Here is a 17950-nt window from a genome sequence, read left to right as displayed (position 1 = left end):
TTTTTTTTTTTTTTTTGGTGGTGTGCTGAGATAAAAAAATCCTTTATTTGCTAATGCCACATTATTTAATTTAATCAGGCTGAAGTACACCTTTAATAAATTTGCCTCCAAAATGAAAAATTACAAAGATGTGGCAGAAGAATATTTTAATGAAAACTGATGATGTAGCAAGTTAGAGCAGAATTATGTCCTCTTCCTGCCCTTTCCTATCCCCCCAACAGCAAAGAGAGCAACCAGTATCTCTCAGAAGATCATGGGCTGTGGCATACAAGTCTTTCTAGTTTTCCTATCCTGAGATCTACTCTCTTGGGGAGTTGTTTTCTGATTTCTAGATGACCTACCAAGAAACCAGGCCCTTGAGTAACAGCACTGAAATAAGGCGGGCAGTCTATCAGTCTGCAGGATGCGTAACGCAAGGCTGGACTGTCCAGGTGTTGAGGTATGCTTGGGGGAGATTGTTCAAGGGCAGGGTATGCATGACAAGGAGGACTATTCTTAGATGGAGCCTCAACTAGTCCCGAATCCACCCTGCTGTCCTTCCAGATGATGGCACTCAATGGTGCCAGCAAATATTTACCCAGCCCCAAAGCAACCTTGCTGCTTCTTGAGCTGGGAAAACAGTGATTGATGGGTGCAAAAAATCAACATTTGCAAGTACGTATGAGGAGGAGGATCTACATGTAGTCGGGGATGCTCTCGGGAGAGCTGAATTCAATGAGGCTGACACCAGCCTTTTCAAATAACAGGGTCTTCTGCCCCCCCACCAATGCTGGAATTTAGTCTTTGAGCATTTCCCTTTTATTCTGTGCAGATATATTAAGGAAGAGTAACCAGTTTTTATCAACAGGCTAAATTGCAGAACCACAGCAACATCAAATGAGGTCTCATGTAGTCATGGCCCCGTTTTCCTCCAAAATCTCTCTTCGCTTGTAAAACTGTCACATGGAGGAATGGCAGTTTTTGGAAACAACAAAATAAATCCAGACATCAGAACAAATCTCCACAATTAGGAGACATACACCTGCTCTTGGAAGCAATGTGCCCAAACCCACCACACTGACCAGGTCTCACTTAGGCAATAAATACAAAACATAAATCTGGGCAGAAAAGTGTGAATCCTTCCCTGCTTCTGAGTGCTTCCTGGGGCCATTTGGGTGTGAAGTGTATTGTTGGCCAAATCACTGCCACTCGTTAGAGAGAAGGTCCTTTTCTTGGTCCTGGAGCCTTTTCTTCTTCTGCCTGGTCTGTCAGTGATGTCATGATAACCATGAATTTATGACATCAGAACGTGAGTCCATGGGAGCAGTCAAGGCAGATGAAGTATTATGGCTCCGCTGTAAGCAAAGTGAAAACTCAGCAGAAGACGACTCGGATGAATTTATGAGTCTTCTCTAGGAACCGATGTCACTCCTGGCCTGGGGCCACCAGAGCCAGCAGGATTTACGATGCATATGCCTTGGGTCTTGCTCCTGCGGGATCAGGCTAAAATTAATCCAGCCAAAACTGATTCCATGCCACGGAGCACAGAGGCAGTTGTTGGGGAGACCTGAAGGAAAAGATCAGCCAGAGGTGGAAGTGCCTTAGCAGAAGCCTAATGCATGAGAAGCTCTACCTGCTGGTCCATTTTGACCTGCTACTTGACGAAAAATATAAAGAATGAAGCCAGTTACATAGCTTTAAGACATGAAGCTGATGTGTAAGTTTTAAATCGTCATCTCACTCACAGACCTGTTATTCTTCAGGCTTATCTACCAGGCATGATGAGCATGCCCATAATTTCATTTGCTGCGTAACGAGGGTTCAGTAATGAACTGCCTCTGCTAGCGAGCTGGCAAGTCAGCACGTCATGTGAGGTATCTCTCTTCCACTTGTTGCTAATCTAGGATGAATCTCAGTTGATGGCCTCTGGATCCCACAATTGCTTTCTTGTGTTGGGAAGACCTTTAGGGTTTTCTCGTGTACCATCTCCCAAGCATGCTCCATCAGCTGAGCTCAGCGGTGGCAGCAAAAGCTGTCCATAAAATATACTTTCCCCCAAAGGATGAGCTGTGTTTTTCCAGGTTTGCTCGCTATCCTTTTACTAGTTTCCATGAAAACAAATTGCAGTTTTCATAAACATAAACTACCATCTGGCCCTGAAACGTTGCTTGGGTGTTTTTATCTCCCATCAACAGGATTTGCAAACTGTCGGGAAAATCCTAGCAAGGTGAAAATTGGTAGTTTTGGCACAGTTCTGCTAAGCTTCTGCTCTAATCCTGATTGCTTGCTCTAAGTCCAGGTTTGCTGCTGCAGGTTCAGCTGCCTTGATTTGGTTGAGTGCTACATAGCAACATCCCGAGAAGGCTTTCTCTCAGGAACGCTTGTTAGGGCTGCCCAATCCCTTCACCTGAAAAGAAGCATACAGGAAAAAAAGAAAAAATTTAAAGCTGTCCTGGTGCAAGCTTTTGTTCAGTGGTGACTCAGTGCTGGGCATGAGCCTGGCACCATCTGTCCATAGCCCTGGTATTCACTCCCCAGGAGCACAGCATGAGGACAAAACCAGCACAGGACTGGGATGTACAAGTTGCCCATTAGCACAAACCCAGTTCTGTCATCCTAAACCAAGGAAATGCTCCTCCCCCCTGCTCCCAACTTCACTTAACAAAGCCATTAGCACTCCTATTAAATATTTAGCTTGGCACGTCATGTTATCCTACCTGTGAGCGGGGAAGGGCAAAAACTGGAGCAGATGGGATGAGGATGATTCAGAGCATGGTGTTATGTCCCAGAGCACTAGCCAAGGAGCTGCTTAAATCAAATCAGGCTTAGTAATGGGAAAGTACATAATTAGATGCTTTAACGATCACGGCTGCCCTGTGTGAGGTTTTGCATGCTCTCTACAGGCTGTTTTTTAGAGTGAGGCAGGTCTTGGATGAATTCTCTGGAAGGGTTTCTGTGATCGATCTGGGTTGGGGGAGTGGAAGGGACATCTACAGAATGGTGAGGATCAAAAGAGGGGATTTGTGCATGTGGAAGAGAAGAAATAGAAAGGGGAGACCTTATTGAAGATGAGAATTTAGACAAAGGCATGCCAGCTTTTTGGGTGCTGAAGAATAGAGGCAGTGAGAGATCAGCAGAGTATGGTTGCCTTCAGTTTCTGTGTCTGTTCACCAAAGGTAATCAAAGGGTGGGAGTCTGGCAACAGAACATAGCTGGTAGGGAAGAATGTGTGTCCCCAAAGCTGCCTCGCAACCACAAGGCATTAAAGAATCTTTATATTCTCACTCTCTTTTGCAAATAATATCACACCATTGCTGCGGATTTGATGGATGCTGAGTGGAGACTTGGCAAAGAGGTGGGGCCTTGACCATTTGGGGGCTTGCCCACTTCCAGCACTGGCAGTGAAGAAGGGCTGTGAGGTTGGTTGGTTGGATTTTGTTGGGAAATGCAATTAAAGGGGACAGGTTTGATACGCAGACTCTTGACAGGTCTCTTTCCAAAGGTCATGTTACAAATACATCTCCAAACCAATGTAATTTCTAAAACACCTTCTCCCTGCGTTTATGGCGGTAAACAGATTCAACCTCTTGACGAGACATTTTCCAAGGTAAAGTCTCCAGAAACATAAGGCCTGACATTGCCCAGTGGGCTTAGGAATGGCTTGGGAAAGCCTTTGGACACCTAAAGGACTCCAGCCAGAGGACTTCAATAGGTCTTTCCATGCTGAGGCTTCAGTCTGTCACTGGTGTTAAAAGATGATCTATAGCTAAGGAAGGAAGGAAGCTGGCCAGATGTGTTTTATGGAACTTTTTCAGGTAGAAAATGCTTACTCATAGGGCATCCATCCAGGATATGGGAGATCGTGTTCGAAACCTCTGCCTGATAGAGAGATGGAATTAATTAAATATGCACGGGGCCAGAGAGAGAATCAGGCAGAGCAAACATGCAAAATCCTTCATCTTCTAGGGGAATGCTTACAACCTGCATATTGTGTTTCTTAGGCTGGTGTGCATTTCCTCTCCCTCTTGAAAGAATCAAATATTAAATTAAAAGGTCTTGGATGAGAAATCCCTAGATCTCACAATTCACACAATTCTTGTTTTCTGGCTAGTTCTCATTCCTTGTCACAGGATATTGGCATATTCAGGTAAGGGTAATTCTGGGCATCTTCAGGTCTTTCTTGGATGCTGGACTTGAAAACTCTGTTTACACATGGCTCAGAGTCTACCTGTATTTCAAAACTGATCAGAGATGAGAAGTGATGCATTCTTTTGTGCTCATATCTTTGCCATCACTCCTGTATTTCTTAATGTGTGCTCTACCCATCAGCAACTGCCCTCCTGCCTCAAATACAGAAAACCTGAATGTGCCTCCTCTCTACCATCTCCAGCCTTGTCTGATCTCTGTGCCCCCCACCCCTGCAGGGATAAGGAGCTGACACATCTCATCTGCATGCTTGGGATCCCATAGGTAGCATCTTCAGTGTGCAATCAGCTCAAGGAAGAGTCTCTACCTCAGTCACCGGAGAACCCTCCGTTTTAAAGAGTGTGCAGTGTATTGCACAAAGAGTAGGCAAAGATGAAGAGTTTAAACATGGCCTGATTTGGTGCTTGCCAAAAAGGACTTTCAGGCAAACACTGTCTCAAATTCTTGCAGATGAGAGACAAAGGGAGAAAGTATTGGTATGAGTCCCTCCTTGGATGCTTCCACTCTGGGCTGCTGTTTCCTTTGCAGCTCTTTCCTGCATGTCTGAGACAAACCAGGAGCACTCTTCTATTTAATAATAGGGGAAATTCAAGTGATTTCAATCAATCAGCCTTACTCAGGGTCTCTGGAGGACCGCAGCTCCAGCTCTCCTTCCTTTCCCCATTAAACTCAAAAAATATCCAAGAACATCAATTATCATTTGTAGGTTGGCAATTAATAAAGAAATCCTATCTTTCAGAAAAACAGGTAAATTGTGTTAGAGTCAGACTATGGGCTTGGCTGCTTAGCAATGAAGAGACCAGTCAGAGGCTGTATTTTACTTTGCTTGGCATTTTTTAAACAAAACATTGTCCATCTCTTTCAACTGCTCTTGGCTAGAAAGAGAGAAATAAACATTTTTCAGGGGCCAGAAAAACACTTCATCTCAGCTCTGAAAGGGAAGAAGCTGCAGTTACCTGTGGGAGGATCTGATTGTACCTGAATGGATGAAAAAATTTTTTTTCCCCTGATAAGTCCATCAAACTCTTGCCTATTGAAATGTATTTAAGTAGCCATGCTCATCTCTGGTGGACAGTTCTTGGTGGTACCCCCAGCTATCAGTGGAAGAAGAAATAAGTTGCTGATGTCTACCTGCAACAGGAAGCTGGCGTAGGGGGTTGAAGAAGAGAGATAAGAAAGCAGAATCTCTTCCTCGCTCTGCTCAACGTGCAAGGAAAAACATCCTCTTCCCTTTAGTGAAAGCCATTAAAGAGAAAGAGGGAAGGAGGAAAGAAAGGAAGAGGGAAGTCATTACAAGGCTTTGAATATGGAGGTCTTTTAAGTCTCTTAAACTGAATGTAGGTTGTCAGCAAAGAAGAAAAGCAGACGCTTTGCTGATAGTGCAGGTACCAGTAAAACCTGCTGTGCTTCTAATGAATACTGACAAAGCACTTTCAGAGGGGAGAGAAAGAAAAACGCACCGGCTTTTGGAGTTTGCCCTGTGGTGTGGCCTTCATCTGAACCAAGACGCTTCATGAGGAAGACCCAATGGTTTCTTATCGGCTTGCCGAACTGTGACCGTGCTGTGAGGACAGAGAAGCAATAAAAGTTCTGGTGGGGTCTGGGAGCACTTTGGCAGGGAACGACTGCAGGAGATGGTTCCTTTCTTCTTGCGTCTGATTTAATACTAACAAAGGGAGTTGGGAGGAGGAGGCTCTGCTCATGTATGGATTTAGGAGGAACCTCCTGAACTTCCAGAGCAAGTCTTTCAAGATTTCCGTGTTCCCCAGGGCTTTCTGTAGAACCTTTCTGAACACAGCCTCAACAGGGCCGTGGGTTGCCGGTTTAGCAGCCAGTGCCAGGAAGAGATGCTGTCATGGGATTATGTCCTTAGCTATAGGCTCGTGGTCTCGGTGCAGGAGACCCACTATTGTGGCATGCCTTCTGCACCTCTTCTTGGTGCCCTAGTAGTGAGTTGTTGCTTCATAGTGACAAAGCGTTTTGAACTCAGGGGTGAGCTCATTTGCCACCAAATCGGGCCGTGGAGTGAGGTGAAAGTGTGCAGCCTCACCTGCTGCCTTACATTCCAGCTGTGAGGAGATGTGTTTCCATTATCGATGGTCCCACAGAGCTCATCTCCCTGCTGCTGCCTGGGAGAGCAGGTATTCTTGCTCACGTTGCAACTGTTGCTTTCAGTGTTGCCTTTAGCAACCGCAGAAGAAACTTTCCCTTTAATGATAATGGAGAGAAAGAGCAAAGATGGACAAGAAAGGATGACAACAGTGTGAATTAGCAGTCCACACAGCCAAGAGATTGTATGTAGTAACCTCTTCTATGTCTTATTCTCGCCCAGGGATACCTTTGTCTTCTGTACCATGGAAGGATTTTTAATCTTCTTCACAAACACAATCTTTGCAGGAGGGGGAAACAATCTTCTTTTATGGGGCTGTTCTCTCCTTCATTTATTTGTAAATTCTCAGCAACAGTCAAACCTGAGCAAGGGATGAAAAACAGAGGGGGAAAAAAAAAAAAAGAAACAATCCAGAAAAGGTGAACAGGAAGATGGGTATTTTTCTTCTTACTGTATCCCACAAAATAAGATATGGATGTCTTACACATATATAAATAATAGCCATCTATAACCTACCAGTATTGAGATGTAAATGAGGTAACAGTGGGGATTTTATCTCATTCAGCATGAAAAATGAGTCTCCTGTTACAGGCAGTTTAAAGGCATGCCTTCGAAACTGAAGGCACAAACTCTCTGCTGAAGCACGGAGCAGCGAGGGAAGAAGGCAGGTGATATCCAGCTGAGACCTCTCCCCCCATGTAGGGTCTCCAGCACGTGTTGGCAGAGCGGCCAAAAAGCCGGAGGGGGAAGAGGAATGGTCCACGTGCTGCTGAAGATGTCATATGTGTTATTCTGCTTTGAAGCACAGGAAGAGATCTCCTTCCCTCTAAATTGTCCCTGTGAAGGAGCTCATGTGGCAGACCTTAAAACCTGCCTCTGCCTAATGCTGAAGAGAGGCAAGGGGACTGTGGGGTCTTCTGCAGCACCTGCGTTCTCCAAGCACCAAAACATCCTCTTGACACAGGGAGTATCAGATAGCACTTTGTATCCATCCTTTTCTCCAATTTTCCACCAAAAAGTTAGCATACAGAGGACTCTCGAAGCATATAAGAGTTCTCCCTCCCCATAAGTGTTTTCAGTCCTGGCATACCAATCACTCAAGTGAGCTCCAGACATTAACAATTCGAAGTGAGATCCTATCAAAATGGCACTGTCAAGTTGTTTAGGACAAGCTTCTCTTCGTCTGTCTTGATTCTATCTGCCTTTTTTTTAAAAAAAAAAAAAAAAGACAAACACTACCTGAAATTCACAGCATCTGCTGGTAAAACACAGATTTTGGTTGTTATTATTTAATTTTACAGAACTTGCTGTTCATGCAAGGTTAAGCCCACGTAGTTAAGAATTAGGAAATCAGGGTCACAAAGATGAAGATCGATTGTAGCTTGGCTCCCTCTGAGAGCATTTGTCAGACAGGAGATGGAAGAAAAAACCTACAGCAAAATAAGATTTCCCTAATGCTGTCACATCCTTGTTTTTTGCAAGAAGTTTTTGTTCGAAATGGTATGACTGGAAATTCTTTTTGGAAAAAAATCATGTCACACTATTGAAAAGATGCTGTTCCTGAAGATCTCTGTGGTCTCTACTCCTGAATATACATGTGGTCTTTCACTCATTCAAATACAGAAAATCAATTAGATCTTGCAGCTCAGACTGTGATCAATTATCCTACAAATAGCGTATGGGCACAGAGAAAAGGAATAGTTCCTGAAGCGTTTTTTTGGTGGTTTTGTTTTTATTTTTTTTTTCTATTGAAGTGTTCCTCAACCAGTGAATGAACTAGGAAAATCTGTGAGAGCATCTGTTTGTTTCTGCATGCTCCCCAGAAGTCAGGGCTGAACTGTGCCCTTGTGTTCTTAGCCCTAAAACCTGGCCTTGCCTGTAAAATACGGGTTTGGGACAGGATAGATAAATGCTCTAATCTCGGTGCATCATAAACTTAGAGCGTACAAATTCATCACTCTGCTCCTCAGCTGTAGAAAAGAGAGTAACAGCATTTCTTTCTCCTTGCTGCCGCCTGCCCAAACTGCTGGTCTGTCTTTGGAGAAGTCTTTCTCTGATCCATGTGGTTTGTTCACCATCTAGGCTACTGACTTTTTTTTTTTCTTTTTAATATCCAAGTGCTACCATAGTAAATGGTCATTATAAAGCTATAAATAGTTCACAGCACTCCAGTTAGGAAGCTGTACTTAATTGCATGAAAAATACAGAGGAAAAAGTTGGCTGCTGCTGCAGTCCTTGATGAAGAGACCCTTGAACTTAGCAGAGGGCATTCTCAGGTCACTCAAGTGTCTGGATAGCAGTCAGATTAGATGGGTTTTTTTTCCCCTGGGTCAACGGTATGAGTGGAGAGGCTGAGCCCTCTTCTCTTAGCAGTCAGATAAATAGGTGGTGATGTTAAGAGAGTAGAAGACCGAGAGTCGAGTGGTTTCTGAGATCTGATAGCCAAGCCTGACATCTGACGAGCCATTTGGGCTGTGGACAAATGATGCGCCCTCAGCTTCACCCAACTTTTTCTGACTGCCCTGCAGATTTACTGAAATCACTCCTGATGAAGCAAGGCTCTGCTACCCACGTCTTTTCACACCAGCTATTTCATGCTTTGGTCATCCTCCTAAGTGCTCCCCAGCATCGCAGGGGTCCAGAGAGAAACCAATGGGGGAACTCTGAGGAGTAAGTGATGGCAGAGCAGCCTCCACTTGCTCCCAGGCTGTCCCCAGAGCTTTGCTGAAGTCACTGAGGATGCTGGTACCTACCAAAGGATGCAAGAACTGGCACAGGACTACAGCCCAGGGTAGATCAGGAGACTGAGGAGCTTTGTCAGCCAACTTCTCCTATAGTATCACACGAAGCAGGGTACAAATATTACATTGAAAAGAGTACTTGACAGTGTCCTTTTCACATTGCTCAGTCAACAGCCTTACTTTCCAATGCCTTTGTAGCAATTTGCATGCTATTACCCACAATGCCTTCAGCTTTAATGCTATTACATCTTGGCAGTCTCTCTAACCTAATGATGACAAACACTGCAGTATTCCTTATCTGCTCTTTGCCAAAACCCCCCAACGATTATTTTTGGGGAAAAAAAGTGATTTGTCTGCTTTTTTTTTTTTTTTTTTTCCCCCTCTTTTTTTTTTTCTTACCTAAAAAGGCTCTGGAGGAAGGAAACTGGAGAGCGATAACTTTAGGACAGGACTGGCCTCAACGCCAACTATCAGGTGGAGACCACACTGCTCTTACTCCTCATCCTCAGCATCCCACGCCTTCCACAGCCCATCCCTGTCCCCTTTTTCAGTGCTTCTCCTACCACCTACGTCTCCCATTTTCCCTGATCTATTTATTACAAAGATTATTTCCTTTCATTCCCTTTTATCTTAGCTTTGGGGCGAGGACTTGTGTTGGGGAGTAATGCTTCCAGGTGATGATTTAAGTGCCGTCCTTTTCTAGGTCTGTGTTGCTCTTCAGGCCACCTTCTACTTTCAATAGGAAATACATATTTGAGTGATGCAATGGGATATTCTGAGCTTTGAATGTAATTTCTGCTTGGGCTGGCGATGCTAGGCTGGTGTTTAAACCTGAGACGGTGCCAGCTGGTTGCCTGTTCCCCAGCAGGATGCCTGTAACGTGGTTGTTGCAGACCTGGGCTGTGTAATAGCATGTTTGGTAGGTGCCTGCCTCCACCAGGACCACAGGATTTGCTCCCAGGGGAGGGCACTGCCATGCTAAAAGGATACCCTCTGGAAAGTCAGAGAGATGAGTGCTTTGGCAGAGTGGCAGCGTGGCATTTTTCTTTGTTCCCTGGCACAAACCCAGCTTTTCATTATCTTATTAAAGGAAACAGAACTGGGATGATAAGCTCTGTTTGCCTGTAGATCAGAATTAACTCCCTGCACACAGCCGCTGTTGATCCAGCCCAGGTGATGGGTGACCTCAGGTGATGGGGGTGTCCCAGGGATGGGCTCAAGCATCCCGGGGGGCAACGGTGCTGAGTGAAGGACTTCATGTTGAGGCTGGCACGTGGCTCTCCAGCCTGGCTGGCAGGGAAGGGAGAAGCTCTCTTCCAGAAAGGCAGGGGGGTGGCGCAGGGCAGCATGCCAAGCTGGCCCGTCAGTGACGTTTCTCCAGACAGAAAATGGTAAGAATAAGGCTCATAAAACATCCATAATAGCTCTGGTTTTGGCTCATGTAGAAAGCCCTGCTGCTTTCCACTCTTTTGCTTGCTTCCTATTCAAACGTCCCGTGGACTCCCAGGGGACAGCAGGGAACACGCGCCTGGGATCGGGTTTTTGGCAGCTGTGTATCCACACCCCCATCTTTTATTTCGGGCTCTGTAAGGAAATGGGCTGGGAGCCAGGGGCAGAGCAAGATTTGTTTAGAAAGCGGCCTGAAAATAGAGTCACAGCAGCACTTGGGGCGCTCACTGAAGTGTAGCAGAAGTAACCAGGTCTCTTGCAAAGCTGCCCCTCCCTCCTTCTCCTCCTCCCACTCCCTGGCTTATTAATTAACCTCTGTTAATTAAGCCACAGCTCTCATTGCTAGAAGGTATCAGCGTGTTTAGGAGCTTAGCAGGATTAAATATTATTAGATGTTCTTGGATAATAGGAATGCCTCTGTGCTCCGAGCCCAAGTTTGGTGGCTGGCCTGTAAAGTGGAGCTAGAAAAGCGGGGGAGAAAGTTTTTATTCACGTGGTCATGCCTGAACTGGATAGTCTGGCCCTGTGAGGGGGGAAAAAAAAACCCCTTGTTTTCAGTAGCAGAGCTCTCAACCTCTCCTGGGGAGCCAGAGGCTCTCCAATAGCCTCTGCAAAATATGATGCAACAGGAGCTGGTGATAGAGAAGACGATATAAACCAAATGCAGGTGGTTTATTTGGCTGAGATTAGCTGAAACTGTATTTTGTGCGACATCTTTCCCATCTCTGCTCAGCACTAAACCTTGCAATGCCACCCCACGGAGGTCCTGCCACCCACCGCCCCAGGAAAGCATCCCAACAGGGACAGGAGGTGGATGTTTTCATCCCTCTCCCCATTTATATGATGATCTTATAGCAATCCTATAGAGAGGAAAAGGAAGCCGCGGAGCGTGCCGGCTTCTAAAGTGAGCAAACATAATATTTACATCAATAAGACTCCCCATGTTTGACTAGAAGCTAAACAATTTAAGGGAAGATTGATTTGTTACGTTAAAGGGTAAACTGGGTCAGGGTTATGAAAAGAAGCTTTAAATACCATTCACAAAAGCAACATACCAAATCCCCCTGCTGCTCTTTAAGTGCTGGAAATGTCACAAAGAGATAATTCAAGCCGTGGAGGAGCTGCCACATGAAAGCAGCTGGGAAGATACCCACTTTTGAGGGCTTCATCCGGTTCGATACATGCAGCTGGATTGGGAACTGGAATTTGTGTTGCATTGAATATTCAGACTGTTCCCAGGCTGTAAATTGGTTGGGGGTTTTTTGTTTTTTGTTTTTTTTTACTTAAGAGCAGAAAGCTGAAAATTTCCCATAAAATAAGAAGTCAGATTCAGAGAGGCAGCTTGTTTAGATAACAATGCAGCAACCTAAAAATGTTAAAAAGAGCTTATAAAAGTAAAAAAAGCAAGCGTGAGAGAAATTCAAATGGTTCCCTTCCCCCCCTTCAGTCAAACTTTTAATTGCTGGGAATTCAAAGCAGCTGCATTTTCTGCTGGAAAAATGCTCCATTGCATTTTTATAGCAGTTTCCTTTACCGTAGGAGCCTCAGGAACAGGATGGGGCCTTGCTCTGTGGGTCAAATGGGCTGTGTGTGAAGCAGGGGATTTCAGGCAGCAGGGGGGAAACAAAAAAAGGCTCTGGATGCTTATTAGGCATCTAATAATCTTTCACTGTAGAAAAAAAGAGGGTTATTTGGCCCTGAGTCATGCAACACGGCCTTTAGCATGTTTCACCCTTTTTCCCATGAGCAGGCTGTGACTTTTTCCTCCCCAAATGAACCATGACAAGCCCCTATCCAAACAGTAATAATACTAGTAATAACAGTAATTATCCCAGCAGCAATATTAATCATAAAAACCTCAATTTTTTTAATTTGCTGCTCTCAAGAGCACTAAACCACTGATGTCAGCTGCCTGCCACCGGGGCTGCCTGTGCAGGGGTCCTGCCTGTCCCAGGACCTTCCTGGTTAGGAGCACACTGACCCATAGCTCATCTGGGTGCTTGATGCTCATGAGCAGAGTGCACCGAGCCCTCTGGGGCAGAATTTGGCCTGTTTTGAACTGATGCAGATGCATATGTTTGATCCCTTTTGCTTTCAGGGATGCCCGGTGGGTCCAGCTCTGCCGGGTGGGTGCCCACTCCCACACACTAAAACCCAGCAGCCTTAACAAGAGTGAATTAAATCCTCCTCTGATACCGTTTGGGCTCCAGCTCCATGCTAAAGTCATCTGTAGCCCCAGGTGCTCATGTGTGGCGGCTGCCCTTTTCATTCCCAAAGCTCGCTGGGTGCAGGGGAGACAAGGCAAGGGCACACATGGAACAGCTGATGAGGCTCATCCAACGTGAAAGGGCAACTGGGTGAGCAGCCTCCTGGCTTGGTATTCTGCTGCTTGGGAGCTATTTCCCTCTATTCCCTTTTCACAGGGAAGGGGGAAGTGGGAGAGCAAAGCAGCCTCTCTGTCTTTAGATACCTGCTGGTATTTCTCCGTGTCAGCAGATCTGGGTGGCTGGCTCACGGGCTGCAGCAAGAGGTGATGCTCCTCCATGGTCAGCACGTGAAGGGGTACCTAGCAAAGGCCAAGGAAATGCAATCAGGAAACTAGGAATTTGGGAATAAAAAAACCTCTTTACAAGGTCATGAGAGATACACATAGCTGGGGAGAAATCCTGGCCCACTGAAGCAGTGGGGTTTGTCGTTGTTTTTTTCACAAGGGCTGGGACGTGTCCTGTGTCCCAGCACTGGGGTGAGAGGAGCGGGCAGACTCACTTGCAGCACCAGGACGGAGCTGGTCCCCGCTGCTCCTCTGGCTGCACACCCCTGCCTGGTGCTGGGAGAGACGTGGGCTTGGGGCTCTCTGGAAAGAGACAGGCAGCCCCTGTCCCCATCTTTATGCCACACTGGCTGCTTAGCACTGCAGCAATTAATCACTTTATAAATATCTTCTGTTTTATTACATAAGCAATAAGCACTTTGTCAGAAATTGCATAACTTATAATCCAATTAAACAATAATTACATTGTAATGGGTTTGTAACTACAGCATTAATTAACTTTTATTGCCCTGTAAATTAAGCATGGTATTGATACAGAATTGAGAGCAGACAGCTGGCTCCAGCAGCAGCAGGAGAGGGATGGGGAACCCCAAAAACTGTTGGGGGAGCTGTCAAGGCCTGTGGTCACATCATCAGCCTTGGCAAAAGAGAGCTTCATCCAAGCTGTGAGCATATTCATGTGTGTCCTCTTTCTCCCAGGGAGACCTCCTTCCCCCAGGAAGGGAAGAGTCCTTGTGGCCAAGGGTTCCTGGGGACCAGCTTTGTGGCACTGACGTGGAGCCAGGGGCAGAACTGAAGTTTAGCAGAGGAGTGGGAAGCCAGCTGTGTGTTGGGAGAGCTGCTCCATGCCTATGTGTTAATGCTCGTCCCTACTGAGCACCAGGTTCACCCACGGCTTGCAGGTGCTAAAGAGATGGGAGCTCTGGGCAAGGTCCTCTGAGGTATTCCAATACCTATCATCACTTCTGGTGGGAGGATCTGCAGCGCTCTATTGGGAAATTGCCTTCCTGGAGGGGATTTTTTTAGCTGATGATAGCACTTCAAAGTGCCTGGTATTGATGGCAAGGTAACATGCATTTGCCAGCTTGCCTTCTGCCAGGAAATGGTGCTGGGATAGTGCTCCCTTCCCCATTAAGTAGGGAGAGACAAGCCCTGGGAGAGGCTGGACCTGCAGCTGCTGGGTATTCGCCCTCCACTTGCAAAGCTCTCCCATTGGCAAGCCTGGAAGAGAGGTGCCTTCATCCCTGCCACCCGGACAGCTTTTAAACTGTCACCGGGCTTGGTACCACTGGAGCAAGTCATGGGTTGCCTCACAGGATCTGCTCCCCCTGGCTCTCTGCGTAGGGAAACTGTTCTGGGGATGAGGAGAGTGGGGAGACATTTTGCTCAAGGCTCGGGAGGCTGCTGCTTTGGCACACAGCTTCCTCCCTTCCTCTTTGGGAGGGATGTGCTCGTGTATAAACACTTCCAGCTGCTCCGGGCTCTGCTGGGTGCAGCTGGCTCCACGTGAGTGCTGCAGGTCAAGGAAATGGGACCAGAGCTGGCAGCACCATGGGTGTCCCTCTGCTTCCCACCCCCACCCAACCCAACCCTTACACCCCCTCCTTTAGCTCTGTTTTAGGTAGAGACTGCAAGTCCCAGGCGAGCTGCTGCTTGCCCAGCACGGAAGGGCTACGAGGGGCAGGATTTTGCATCAGCTGCTTTGGGAGCAGCCTCCTGGGAGGGAAGGGCAACTAGAAACCTATCTGGGCCATCTACCGCAGGCTTTCAGGTGGAACAGGGAGGTAAATCCTGCCTCCACTCCTCACCCCCATTTATGACTGGGGATTTGGTGACCGCACGTGAGTAAGAGTGTTAGCTCATGCTGGGACTCATTTCTTTGCCAACCAGAGATGCTTTATGTGAGATGAGTGTCTTTTCCTAAGACAGCTCAAGTGGGCACCCAACGAGTTGAATCCTGGTGGGATCAGTAGCAAGGATGACAAATTGAGATGTCAAACTCTGACCAGAGACCTGCTGCATTTTGGGGGGGACTCCGTCCCGTGCCGATGCTTCTTGACACCTCAGGAGGCAGCGAGCCCGCTGATGTCGGGGGAAATGTTTGCAGACTAAATCTCTAGGCCTTGCAAGCTAAATCTCCAGATCTCACCGGGTTTCCCTCTCCTGCTCCTCAGCACACAACGAGCAGGTCTGATGAAAGATTGTCATTTATTGCCAAGGCTTTAGAAACATGTTCTTTACACCAGGCATGCTCGGAAACTAGAAAATCGGCACAGCCGCTCAGCTTCTTGCATAACCGGTAGAGCAATGCAGATAGGGAAATGTAACAAAAATAATTATCCTTTTGATCTGGCATAATCTCTAAATCTCCTCCCCACCTTCTGAACCTTGTTGAACTACCTCTCTGCTCCCTCCTGGGTTTCTACCTTTCCAGCATCCTTCTCCTTCGCCACGTGTCTGCTCTGAAATTTGCAATCGTCCAGGACACACAAGGAGTCATGATTTGGCTGTTCTAGTTTTTTTTTTTTTTGTGCTGCTTTTTAAAATTTGTATGGACATATTCATTTTGCAAAAATCACAGTCTACATGTGCAAAAGACCCGTCTCGTTTTTGGAAAATGACTTGCTGGGGCTCGGCTCCCCTCTTGGCAGAGCTGGCAAGCCACGGCTGCTGCCGGTGGGCTTGTGTGATAGGCATCACAGTTTATAAAACAATTATGGAGACCTGCCACCTTGTGGGAGCTGAGAGATGTGGCAGGAACCGCCCCCCCCCCCGAGCCCCTCACTCTCTGTGCACGCTGGGCTTAGGGGCATCTCCACGCTGGATTTTGGGACGTGCACATCCATGAAGGCAAAGCACGAGGCTGAGGATAGAGATGGGTTTCACTTTGCCTTAATTTAGACTGGGTCTTTCTGGAGCAGGTTTTAGTGCCTGAAAAGGAGGAGGATAGTTTTAGTCACCAAAAGAATAGTTAAAACACACTCTTCCTTAAAAAACCCCACAACAAACAAACCAAAACAAACTAGGAAAGAGAGAGAGAGAAATAAGGGAGACGGTTGGAGGTGAAGTGCGGGGATGGGTGATGGGAATGCCATCCATCATGTTTGATTTCGTCCCATGGGAATTTCCACTCTCTCTCTCTCTCTCCAGCCTCTGCGTTCAGGTCCTGTGTCTGCCTCTGTGTGCATTTCCCCAGTGCCCTGTCTCCTCCTCCTGGGTCAATAGTCCATCTTCTCTTGCTTTGCTGAGGACCCATTGCAGCTCCATACGGCTGTCTAGGAAGGTGAAGAGCATCTGTGAGAGAAAACACCAGTGTGTGTGGCAGCTTGCTTTTTCTCTTAAAGAGCTGCTGATCCTGCAAGAGGTTGATGTAGTGATGCATGGAAATCACTCCCCAGTCGTTCTCAGGGGCTTCACTCCTTTTGCCCCTACCCCCACCCTTTATTTAATTTCCATTTTCTTTTTAATTGAGTTTTCCTCTCACCTGGATGTCTGTGCTTCCATCCCCAGCCAGCCCCTGCTCTCAAGACATCCCACCTTTCTGCAGCGAAGGGTTATGTTGTTGCTACAGAGACCTCTAACTTCAGGTGGGCACCTGGCAGCAGGAGCCAATGTGCTCCTCAGGCAGAGTGTGCGAGTGGCTCCAGTGACTGAGCGGGGAAAAGGAGAGATGCAGGAAAGAAACAGAATGAGTTAACTGATGCTATAAATAGCTCTGAGCTGTTAAATGAAATACTTCTTGTGGCTGGTTGTGAAACATCCATGGGGTTTATTTAATGCCCGGGTTTTTCCATTCGTCCAGCTCTGTTAGCAGACATAACCCATATGCCATTGGTTTGGTCCCCCCACCTCACCCTGGAGGCCGAAGGCTTTGCTGACAGCCGCTTTCTGTGCTCTGGCAGGCGCTGGGGAGAGGGGAAGGTGCTTATTGTCCAGCAGGACCATGCCCGCAAATATGCATCGCTACCCATCTCCCAGGGCAGGCAGGAGGGCGGCAGCACAGCTGTGCCCCCCGAATCAACGCCCCTGCGGTGCCGGCAGCACATAGGCAGCCTGCGAGTGCCCGGCACTGCCCCACTCCTAGTCGGAGCTGACAGGGCTGAGGAAAGGGAGAAGGGCGAGGGAAGGCACAGGGAAAGCAAAGCGATGGTTCTTCCTGCCATGAGTCCTTGGGTACTGGAGGCATTTCTGGATGAGCCAGGCACAGTGGGGGATGGAGGGCAGCCCCTCGCCTTGCTTTCCCCTCGCAAAGGGACACCCGAGGTCTGTGTCACCCCGGGGCTGTGACTCGGTCAGTGTGGGTGAGTGGGGGCTTGCTGGGAGGGATAAGATGAAGCCCCCTCCTGAGGGATAGGAGAGGGCAAGAAAACAAACCTTCAAAGAAACTTCCTTTCCTGAAAGGAAATAATGTCATTGCCCAAATTGCTGCGAGATGGCAGGAGGAAAATGCCCAGACAGGGCCAGGCAGGACCCAGCCATGGGTGCTGGGTGTACCCTGGGCTTGGGCACGCTGCGGGCAACATGACTAAGATGTCCCATGTGAGTGCCATCCTTCCAGAAGGACCCAAGGACTCAGTTATCACTGATTATTCAGGTTTTCTAAGCTAGTAAATCAGAACCTGAACCTTGTCCCATGGAAAACTTGAGTCCCATCAAGCTGCGGGTTAAATGGGAATTGAGTGTTAAATCTGCTTAAGCATTTATTTTTATATTTTTTTTACTTGGCACGAGCTGGATTTGGTCGCAGCCACCTCCCAGCTTCCCTGGGCTGAGCAGGCTCTCACAGCAAACCTGAGGATCCCAATCCCCCCTGTGTCGGATAAAACATTTTGGGATGCCCTCAGTCACAGGAGGAGACTGAAACATTTCCTTTGATTGTGGCACATGTGCTTGCACTTTTAAAAGGGAGGAGAG

This window comes from Athene cunicularia, assembly GCF_003259725.1.
Source record: "Athene cunicularia isolate RWA chromosome 6 unlocalized genomic scaffold, athCun1 chr6_part2, whole genome shotgun sequence".
NCBI lineage: Eukaryota > Metazoa > Chordata > Aves > Strigiformes > Strigidae > Athene > Athene cunicularia.
This window is presented reverse-complemented; position numbering follows the sequence as displayed.